This window comes from Typopeltis vanoorti, chromosome 1 (assembly GCF_054136105.1).
Source record: "Typopeltis vanoorti isolate ZY-2024b chromosome 1, IOZ_Tvanoo_1.0, whole genome shotgun sequence".
Lineage (NCBI taxonomy): Eukaryota > Metazoa > Arthropoda > Arachnida > Uropygi > Thelyphonidae > Typopeltis > Typopeltis vanoorti.
Window position 1 is genome coordinate 133,491,328 of NC_143549.1, and position 12,235 is coordinate 133,503,562.

Below are 12,235 nucleotides of genomic sequence, written 5' to 3' on the forward strand. Positions count from 1 at the left end.
TTCTCTTTTTACAAACTTCGTACTACACAAATTCCTAAAACTTCAAGACATTATATCTATTTTCACATTCCTAATTTTCATCTTCAAACTAATTTTTAGTGAGACTATGATATACTTTCTTCTTGGATTTGGAAGAAAATATCGTTCCTTCCAGACTACTTTAGACAATAAACAAATCTCTGAAAAACACGAAATTTCTCTTCTTGTAATCTTTCTAGTTAGAAGCACTGCCTCTATATCCATAAAAAGTAACGCTTTTTTTCTTTTTGCCTAATACATTACTTTTAAACAGCTATCGATTGTATTTAAATTACATATTCATCCATAAGTATAAATAAATCCTCTAAGGACTATTGAAAAATAAAAGGTCTTAGAGGATTTATGTCTATGAGTAGGCGAGGTCATTTTAGCCCTAAATTTTGGAGAATGAAAGGCAAACTCCATGCATAGTCAATCAGAGACCGCTCTCCCAAGACGATTACTGATTTTAAACAGTATCTGGTAAAGAGAGTAAGGTAAACTCCCGTTATCTTCCAGTCCCTAACGCTAACACAATATACATATTGTCTGAAATAATTTGAGTTCTACAATCGATTTTTCTTGAGTTGTTGGATTAAATATCCAAATTTTCTGCAGGAGAAAGCCTACTTGCCTGTGCCAGAAATCGACTATCTCGAGAATTGTTCGAAGAAAGGCTTAAATAAAGTTCCTCTAGTCGGCGAATAGAATTAAACTTAGAATGGCCTTTCTTTTTGGCGACCTAGGGCTATGGGCGGAAACGCCATTTTAACGCGGGTACACAGGTCTCAGTCCCTCCAACCAACTGATAATTTTATCGCACCTGGTGTAGTCTTAATAAGAGCAATCCAAAAATACTGACTCAGAACAGAACAAATCAGCGCCATTAGGTTGATCAATGACATGTCTTTCACGTATTCATTCACACTTTTCTTAATGATGTTCAGTTTCAGCCGCTTCCAGTTTCTACAGATGTTTGAAATGCTGTCCTTCATCTCATCTGCCATCTATAACTCACCAACATCCTATAAGTCTGTTAAACACATACAACAGCTGTCAAAATCTCTCACCGTGCTCATTCGTTCTACAGCTGTTAATTGGAACAATCCCATTTCTTGTATACTTCTAAAAACAAGAAAGTTAACAAGTTTCTTCCCTATATATAGTACTTAAGTAGGATTGATCAGACAACCTCTCAGGAATGGGATTGGATAAAATAGGGAAATAGATTACTGCAGACAATTGCCTGAGTTATTAATCTAACTAGTATTATTGCAGTTCTATGGTGAAGAGTAAGTGATCTCATAAGGGAAAGAACTTTTTTCCTAAAAACTAGGGTTTTTCATACTACAAAGCATTCAAACCGGCCTTGAGATATGCGCACTTGACAGATATTGCAGACTCTGCAGATAGGATTAAGATATTGATTGATGTACGATTAATATATTCTATATTAAGATATAAACAACTATAAAGGGAGCCTGTACAGCTCTGTGGAAGTGGCATATGAGTCCATGGCACTAAACTGCCCAAAGAAAGAGGGTCCTAAATTCTATCTATTCTGATCATTGACTAAAAGAACTTTTTGCAAGTCTTTTTACGACCGGTTTCGAGTTAGTCGATAACTGACACAGGCAAGTGGGTTTTTCTACTAGAAACTCGGTTTTTTCGTCCCATAAACTCAAGAAAATACACCGTAGAACCCATACTATTTCAGATAGAAATATAATGTTAAGATTAGTGACCACGTGTCAACCGCCTCTCTTCACTGGATGCTCTCTATAAATAATGATAGTCTTGTTTGGACCAGCTATCTGATTGGCTACAGGTGGAGATTGAACTACTTCCTCAGTCTCCAAAAGCTAGATAGGACTAAAGCGGTCTCACCTACTCCACATAGGCGAATAAAAGGCATTAGTGGATAAAAGGCATCCTTTACACTCTAAAAAAAATCAACAGATAGGGAGTATACCTTCAAGAATAATATATTTCATTGTAGAAATGTTAAACTTTCAGCATTTCTGCCATCATTCTGGATAAAAAGCAAACGATTCTAAAGTAATCTAAAAGGTTCTGTTTGAGTTACAATACATCTCACCTTTGTTATCTTTTCACAAAGGTCGCTTAAAGAATGAGACAGGTGAGTAAACGTCAGTTTTAACGTTCTCATAAGACAAATCTAATGAGAAATTTGGAAAGCAATGGGGCTAATATCTATCGATCCATCTATCAGGATGGATAGATAGATCGATAGGGAAAAACTCCACTAAAAATATGAAAGAGTAAGGTCGAATTGGCGAGGTTCTTAAGCTTCAGCTGGATTAGGAAACTTCCCAGTTCAACTGTATTGTGGGTAAGTCTTCATCGCCTCATTTCCAGGAATACGATCATTCTGCCATATGTTCCAATAAGCCTCAACATTCACATCTCCTACAAAAAGAAAATATTAATCGTCTTTACTAGAGCCCACCGATTTTTACCTAAGGAGAAACTTTTTCATATTCCCAAGCTTCTTGTATTTGGTGTGTACTCAAAATGCAATAATTATAGAAACCAACATACCACTTATGTGAAATCTTGCTTCATCGCTTAACAACATATCAACAAATGAGGCATTATTTTCAATATATATATATATATATATATATATAGGTAGGTAGGTAGGTTTCGGCAAGCATCATCATAATTTCAAGTTCAACTTGTAATACACAAGTTAATTGGATTATATAACATTGGTAAGCTGTGGTAGAAACGGCCGATTGTCAATATCCTCTTTTTAATTCGGTGATGGTGTTGATTTTATAATCTAGTTAGAGAAAGATATTTCATATAAAAGCCAAATATATTGGATATATTCATATAAAAGAAAGATATATCTTACACCAGAGTATAAGATACAAATTGTCGGAAAAGTTATAAATATAGTAGGTATATTCTATAAGGTTGTCTCCCCGCTACTTTTACACTTTCATTGCCAAGCTGAAAATTGGAATTTCGTGTGGTGGCCAAATTTTTTTTATTTTTTTATTTAGTTAGCGACGCCCACGCGATAACGCGTGATCGGCCGTTTGGTGAGAACTCGCATCGCGTGATTGGCAATGAACATGTTAAACTAAAATCCCTTGTTATATTGTCAGTTTTCCCATCATTGTTTAGGCTCTATAGTAAACCTATGCAAACTACATGTATGAAATAACTGTTAATATGGATACAATGACATGGTGTAATGAAATAGTATCCCCATATTTTAGATGGTTACTCAGAATCCTAATCTGATCCTTACAGACTGTTTTTCAGAAGAAACAGACTATTAGTTGAGGCTGAAACATCACATGATATACACTGCGTGAAAGAAGTTAATGGACACCATAGTGTAAGGAACAAACAGCCATGGCGCTCGCCTTAATATGTAGAACCTTTCTCTGCAATGACTGCAAATCCTAGAGGGCATACTTTCCATAAGCGTACAATAGCGATCAATGTGAAGTTCAGTCCATTCTTCATGTAGGCATGTAACGAGATACTGGACTACTGTGGAGCGGACGTCCGTTGACCTCACCTCACTTTCCAGTTCATCCTACAGATGTGCAATCGGGTTAAAATCAGAAATGTGTGGAGGCCAGTCAAGTGTAGTGGTGATGTTCATATATGCAAACAATGCATTTCCAGCAGTAACCTTAAAACACAGTGCATTTTATTGCGGAAAGAGACATTGGTCAGTTCCATAGAAACGTCACAAAGTAGGAAGCATTACTCGTATGTTGTTCAGATACCTGACGGAGTTCAGTACCACAAACAAAGGTCCCATGCCAAAACAGGAAAAGCAATGGGGCATCACATCACTTCCGAATTTCATAAATAAGGTGATGCACTCTGGTAAGAGACGTTCACCGGCATCTGCCACACCCACATTAGTCCATCTGCTCGGTAGAGGGAGTAGAATGATTTGGGATCTATGGCATAGCTTTCCAAGCTATAGCGTTCCACTGCATGTGCTCTTAGCTCCATTGAAGACGACGCTCATGTTGGTTCAGGTAAAGTGGGGCTTGCATATGGCGTCTCATCATAAAAAGCTATTTTGTGAGCCACGATTCTGAACGTTTTTGTGCAGATTGTTCTAATCAATGTCTAGAACTCTACTTTCAACGTGCCAGCCGAAGAATGGCAGTTTTACCATATTATCCTTCGTAGCATCCTACGATCAAGGTTCGGTGAGTATGGTTGGCATTCGATGCAAGTAGCACTTGCAGTTGACTCCCTGCATTTCATCTCAGTATGGTATCACTGATTGTTGATATGGAATGGCTCAATTTGTCAACAATGTAGACACAGTTGCACTAACTTAGGAGTATCATATTCCTCCAATTTATACCGACTACAAACACGTGACTCGTTACATGTAATAATGCATTTTGCCCATTGGGATGTCTTCGTCTTTTGACTTCTTTTCTTCGTATGCAATAGAGAATTTTAATCTGTTGCTAAGTGTTGAAGGAATGAAAAGAAAATTAATCGATAAACCCTCTTATTATTATTATTCATAATTGATATGATACATTAAATACAAACAAAAAAGTTTCCTCTCGACATTTATGATGTTGGTATTATTTCCAGAAGGCGGATTGTGGAAAATTAAACACTAACAGACCTGTGATTTCTTGCCTTCAAAACATTCACCATTAGAGTAATCGCCACCCACTTTTGCAAAGCATTTCTTTCAAACACCATTTGTAATGCAAAAAATCGCTTCCTTATTCATGTCACCTTTGTATAGTTTCCAGAAATGAATTTTTATACTCCTACCACATACTATCCTGTGCAATAATTTTAATATACATCTACCTGAGAGGCTTCTCCCACTAACTTATATTACTTAATCATATCACCTCTTCTCATACTATTCACTATACTCTGCTTTTCGAGTGATTAAGATTAAACAATTTTAATCACTCCTCTGAATTCTCTCTCTCTCTTCCTAATATTTCCGTATTATTCAAATAACTAGATGACCAGATCTATGCCCAGAAATCTAAATGCATCCTGATTAGTGCCTTAAATAGTGGAGCTATAATCTCCTCATCTCTACCTATCAGGGTTCTCAACATTATGGAATATTTTCTGGATAATCTTTACAACTTGTGCAATGTGTTCCCCGAATCTCAACTCCCAATCCACGAAGCTTCCAAGACTCATTGTTTCCTTTACCTCTTGGAGCAAAGTTCGTCCAATATTCGAGTAATAAATATTGTTCCATCTTCTCTGGCCAAAGTATAGGAGTTTACATTAAACACCGCTTAAGTGGCATTCGTAATCTGCAGCGATTGTTCCAGCCTATTCAAATCATCTTATAGCAACATAAAATCAGCAGTCCCTGAGATTGCTCTTCGTTATTTAGCATCATCAGAAAACAAATGAATATTTCCTTTTCAACCTAGCTATATCAAACTATATCATTGTAATGCAAATTAAACAGCAGTAGTCCTAGAACAGACTTTGGGGGTACCCTGCTTATTATCTTTCTTTACTGTCACGTTACATTTACAACTCTTTCCTACCGGAAACGCCATTGGGACCATTCCTGTAATCAAACTACTAACTGACTACCTATCTGATGCTCAATTTCAACAGTAGTTTGGGTTTAACTTTCTGTGAAATGCTATGCTTAGAAAAATCCAGAAAAATCACGGTCCAGTATATAAACTGAAACCGAATTACTGAAGACGGTTTAACCTCAAAAAATGTGATGGGAGAAATCTGATCTTCCAAAAGATTTCTAATCTTATCAATTCAGGTTTACATTCTGTCTCTCTCTAATAACTTTGTCACTACACATGATAAACGGCAGCAGCCTATAGTAGTAGGAGGAGGACACTCTTGACGTGGCTCTCTCTCTCTCTCTCTCCCTCCCTCCCTCTCTCTTCTCTCTCATGCTGTGGCACTATTTTGAGACTGCTCTTCCTGTTGCCATTCTCTTATTTAACAACTAACTCATGGGAAATAATCAGCTCCTTTGCACATTCCCTTAATATATATGGTAGTATCCCATCAGGTGTTATTGTACTGAAGAAGTTAGAAGAAGATTATTATTCAGAAAGAAAGCAATGAGAAATTTAAGCAAGATCTTTAAAGATAAAGATATTAGCCTCGCAACAAAAATCAGAATCGTGAAGGCAAAGGTATTCCCTGTAGTACTGTATGGATGTGAAAGTTGGACCCTAAGAAAGAGTAAAAGAAGGAAGATAGATGCATTTGAATTATGGATTTGGAGACGCTTACTAAGAATACCATGAACTGCAAAGTCCATATTGCTCCCTCAAAGCTATGATTATCAAGCAAAAATTGTCATATTTCGGACATATTATGCGAGCAAATGACAGTCTGGAGAAGATGAGATGCTTGCTAAAGTTGATGGAAGCAGGAGAAGAGGAAGACCAAGAATTAGATGGGTGGATGGAGTTAAAGAAGCAACTGGAATGCGCTTGTAAATTCTGAAAGAAGTGACCAGGGACAGATTTGAATGGAGGGTGTATGTTCACAGAATCACCAGGAGTCGAAAACGACTCAGTGGAACATAACAACAGCAAAAATCCTATCAGGTCATCAGCCTTAACGTTCTGAAAACTTTACATTTGTGAACTGTCATTCTTCTCTTTCCTATTGTTATTCACCACTACGCCTAACTTCCCAACGCGAACATGAAATATACTTATAAAATACCGATTGGGGAGGCCTGTGTAGCTCCATAGATATTGCTCTTGCATCATCCGTGCTTGGCCTCACGAAGATAGACTTATAGTTCGACTCTAGTCGCTGACTGGAAAAACTTTTTCTAAGCCTTTCTTCGACAGGTTCCCAATTTAGTCGATCTCTGCACGGACAAGCCAGTTTTCCTCCCGAAAACTCTGGTTTTTCGCCCCGTTAATTCAAGAAAATCGACCTTACAACCCACACTATTTCAGACTTTAAAAATATTGTGTTAGAATTAGGGACTACAAGATGTCGGCACTTGTTGAGCCGTCTCTTCACTGCAGGCTGCTTAAATTAGTGATAGCCTTGGGCCTACTATCTCTGATTAGCTATCAGCGGAGATTGAACTGCCCTGTATAATCCAAAACCCTATTTTAGGGAGAGGGAGAGAGAGAGAGAGAGAGAGAGAGAGAGAGAGAGAGAGAGAGAGAGAGATCATGAAATGTTTTTTTTTTTTAAATAACGAAACCTGTGGTGTGTTCATAATTAGAAGAAACACACGTATAGTCCACAGTGAAAATTATTTAATTGTAAATATTTCATCCTAGGTATACTATACTGATGATGTCATAAGATACTTAGGATGAAATATTTACAATTAAATAATTTTCACTGTGGTTTATACGTGTGTTTCTTCTAATTATCATGAAATGATAATTTTGGTTCTCCAATGAGGTGAAAAGTGGTCTCACCATGGCGATGAAATTCATCTACTACTTGAAGGTGATTTTAATATAAAAGATTTTACGTTTTACAGTGGTGTTAGATATCGGCCAAATTACCACACAGAAAAATTAAAATTAAAATAAAATGAAAAAATAAAATAAAATAAAGTAAATAATACAACCAGTTGGAGAAAAGATGAAAACAGATGTTTTTGTGCAGTTAGAACAGTAGCGTAACCGTTATCTTTTGAGTTAGTGAGTATTTTGTCGCACGAGCAATACTCCAGGATTTCTAAAAGCTTGTTATAACTTGCAAGGACTCATTAGCCTGATTTAAAACAGCAATAACAATAATGTTGTTATGCTCACGCGTAACCCTACCCTACCACCACCGTACCATGTAGGCGTTTCGAAACCCGATCCGCCGGAATAGGGTGGTTAATCCTTAGTCGCGCAGTGTTCTGTCTGGTATATACTGGATGTTCTTATGGATGGTTTTGCGGGATGAAGAACCCGAGTTTACGGGAAGAAATAATCCTCCACCTTCTTACGAGACCAGCTAACACCTACTTAATTTAACTTAATTAATCGTTGACTACTATGATAACTTCCTATCCTCAGAGATCTGTTGATTATGAGCAAAGCAATTTTCAATGAAGAAAATTCTAGTCATCATCATCATCATCATCATCATGCCTATCAAGGATTTAGGCCTAGAGTGGCCTGTTCTGGCCTTAGAAGTCATCGTTGAATCGCTTAAGAGGACGTCCTGGTTTTCTTTTTCCTAATGGTTTGTAATTTAAGGCTTGTTTTGATATTCTAGTCATGAAGAATTATTCCTGATTATTTATTTATCTTTTTATTTTTGTAAAAACTTGAATATCTCGATTAAAGTTGATACTGAAAATGGAAAGAAAAAATAACAAAAAATAAACATATAGCAAAAAAGAAATAATAACGCAAGAGAAATGACATTTTTAAAATCCCATCCAAGAATGAATGTGAGCATATTATACACTTAGTTCCATGGTTAAATAATTCAAGAATCTCTTCTATCAATGGAAATTTTCCAAACTACTTCGGGCTTCCAAACAACAGGGGTGGTAGTCTCACATTTAAGTGAGAATACCACATCTCTCACCTAAAAGCATTCACAAACGTTCTGTACCATACCACAGTGAGATTCAAATTAGCAAGTATTAGCTGGAGAGTAAATACGCTGCCCACTTTCCAACCAGCTTTAGGAGAGTGGTTAGTGGATGCTTGCATTCTTCATACTAACACTGTACTATCGAAATGAATTCGCGCACGCTCGTGTGTGTGTGTGTGTGTGTGTGTTTGGGAGAGGGGGGGGTTACACTATCCCTACATTCGCATGCGAATTCGGCAAACAGGATGATCACGATAAACGGAATCTACAAAGCTCTTAGTTTTGAGGTTTTCTTCTATAATATTCAGAGAAACCTAAGTAAATTTGGCAGCCTGTTTGTTGTGTCTGAATATCGAAACACATTGCAGATATATGGAGTTTTTTAAAACATTTTATGCTTGACGAATACTTTTTAAATAAGCATTTATTTTTATAAGCATTTATAAAAATAAAAAAAATCCTCTGTACATTATATTTAAATTACATAATGCTTTGACGTCGAACAGGTTGAAATGACGGGAAGTAAACTAAGACCATGAATATAACTTATGTTGTCCGTCCTCATTTTTTTGTATATTTTGCAGGAGTAAAAACCCGAGTTTAATGGAAGAAAAAACATTCTACTCTCACTGTGTGAAACCTATAACTTACTTTGCCTATAATTTACTGTTAAATTTACCTCTACATATAAGGTTAAAGTTTCAGAGTAACTTTTATATACACTGCTCACAGATTTCAACTGAAATCGACAAAAAAATTCGCTTAGATAATTCAAAAAAAATTTTTTTTTTTTTTTTAAATGTTGAAATTATTTGGATATGTTCAATTTAAAATATTAACTGTTTATTTGCAGTAAAAGCTCATAGATGGCAGCACTACTTAAGCAATAATACGCACCGACAGAATAATTTAACGACAGACACTGAATCCAAAACAGTAGGCAGTTTTTCCGACATCGGAGGTGAGAATTAGTAAGCAAGAAACTATACTAGAAGAATGGTGTGCACAAAGAAAATTAAATTTACTTAATATTACTCGTGGCTTATTTATACTGCTTATTTAATGTTGCTTACTATCATAATAAGTGTATGTCTTTTAAGCAAGCCACGCTAAAAAAAGGAAACCATCAATATTATTTGGAAGTGTCATCAAATCTTGATGTTATAATGAATGTCAAGTAGCACTCGGATGCAGTTTTTTTTAGTAAATTTCTGTAATATATGACATAAAAGGAAACAATTAAAAGTGTTTGTTTGTTTCTTGTTCGTTACATGTCCTTTTATCGTGCTGGGTTTAACTGACTTTTTTTTTTTAAGTCCTTTTAATTACTTGCTAAAAAAAGGGGGGGGGGATGTCCCAGTTAACATGGAAGCCAAAGACGTGTATTCATTTGAAATGCTCTTTGAAGAGAACCAGAAAGTTACATTTCCCCCCCCCCTTCTTTCAAATATTTATAATTGGTATTTGCAGTGATAATATTAAACAGAATATTACTGTACCCGCTAAATGCGAAATTTTAGATGATCTTTATTTGACGAAGTCAAAGATTTCCTGAAGACTTTTTTTTTTTGTCGTTAAGCGTCATTCTTGGTATAGTTGGTCTGCATATCTAGAAATGAATAAATAGTAATTCAAATTTATAAATTCGATATAAAATTAACATTCGACTGAGAGGAGAGTGTCGTCATTCTTTAACTTACAAAATGAATGTCTTCAGCATAGATCAGTGATGGCGAACCTTTTTACCCAGGTGTGTCAAACATCTTTTTTTTTTTTTTAAATATTGGCGTTGTTGATGTGCCACTTGCATACATGCATTATAAATTTAACTACTTAATCATAGATGGTGACTTATACATATCATATTAGGCTATTTATATTGATATACAATCTATGAATTCATATTATACAATTAATTTAATAAACTGAAATTACTGAAATTAGTTTTTTCATCAGAATACCAATATTTTTCAACATCCAAGGTGTGTCACCTGAAACCCTCAAGTGTGTCAGTGTTGACACGCGTGTCATAGGTTCGCCATCACTGGCATAGATGAATTTTCATCGTCCTGAGTCCTAATTTCCCGAAGAGGAATGATAAGAATCAGACCTGTTGTTGCATTAAATAATCCTTCGCAAGGATGAATATGAGAACATAAAATACTGAGGAAGATAAGAAAATACCATTTAATAAGTAACAATCAAGAATTAACGTTGTGTATTCAGAGTCAGCAATTCGCTACAGATAAAAATAAATATACATCAGCTAACGCCGTGTGTATTCCTTTAGAGAGAGAGAGAGAGAGAGTAGGCGAGGACTGTTTTTTTAACCCTGTCTAGCTTTTGGAGACTGAGTGGGCAGTACTCAGTCTCCAAAAGCTAGATAGGGTTAAAAAATAAAAAAGGCCTCGCCTACTCTCTCTCTCTCTCTCTCTCTCTCTAAAGGAATACACACGGCGTTAGCTGATGTATATTTATTTTTATCTGTAGCGAATTGCTGACTCTGAATACACAACGTTAATTCTTGATTGTTACTTATTAAATGGTATTTTCTTATCTTCCTCAGTATTTTATGTTCTCGTCAGTGGCGCACCCAGAGGGGGGGCCAAGGGGCCCGGGCACCCCCCAAAGAAAAGGGGAAAAAAATAGAAAAATTTCCAAAAATCTTTTCCTAATTAAAATTCATTTTTTTTTTTATTTATGTTGTGTGCTACTTATGAATTAGCGATCACTGCAGATGCTCAGTTATAGGTCGTATGCGATGTGTAGTGTGTATTCGCAAAACGTCTACTCAACTCGGCCCCCGCCCCCAAAGGTAAAATCCTGAGCGCTCGGCCCCCTCCAAGATTAAATCCTGAGTGCGCCACTGGTTCTCGTATTCATCCTTGTGAAGGATAGAAACCGATTTTTTCGAAAAAACCTTCATTATTGTTGTGTCAACTGTTTATGACATTTGTTTCATTAGAAGCCGAGTTATAGTGCCAAGAGTGACAGTGTGTTTTGACGAACGGTTGGAAAATGAGTTTCAGACAGAGAACTGCGATTGACTTTTGTACTTGGTAAGCGTTTTACCGAAACGCATCGAATGCTTCAAAAAACATACGTTGATGAATGGTTTACGAGTGGTTTATGCGATTTCAAAGTGGTCGTGAGAGGCTTGGGTACGACAAAGTCGAGCAGTCCAAAAACTGGACTGAGCGAAGTTAACATCCAAAAAGTGCGCGATTTCATCAAAGAAAACCCGAAATCGTCCGTGAGATTGATTGAAGATGAATTGGTGATTCCAAAATCAACTGTGCACAACATTTTGACCGAGAGCATAGGCCTTCGTAAATTAAATTCGTGATTTGTTCTCCACAAGTTAAGTTGATCAACGAGCAAAAAATGTATCGAATTGAACACTGCAAAGACCTTATTAAAACCGCTTGAAAGGACTCAAACTTCCTTGAAACGATCGTTACCGTGACGAAATGTGGTGTCTTGAGTATGAAATGTGGTGTCTTGAGTATGGCCCGAAACAAAGCGCCAGAGTGCTGAGTGGAGACCACCAGAAGAGGGGCATCCGAAAAAAAAGTCGCTTAGAGAAGTCAAAAGTAACGACAATGCTGAATTGTTTCCACAATTCCAAGGGCATTGTCCAGAAAGAATTCGTTCC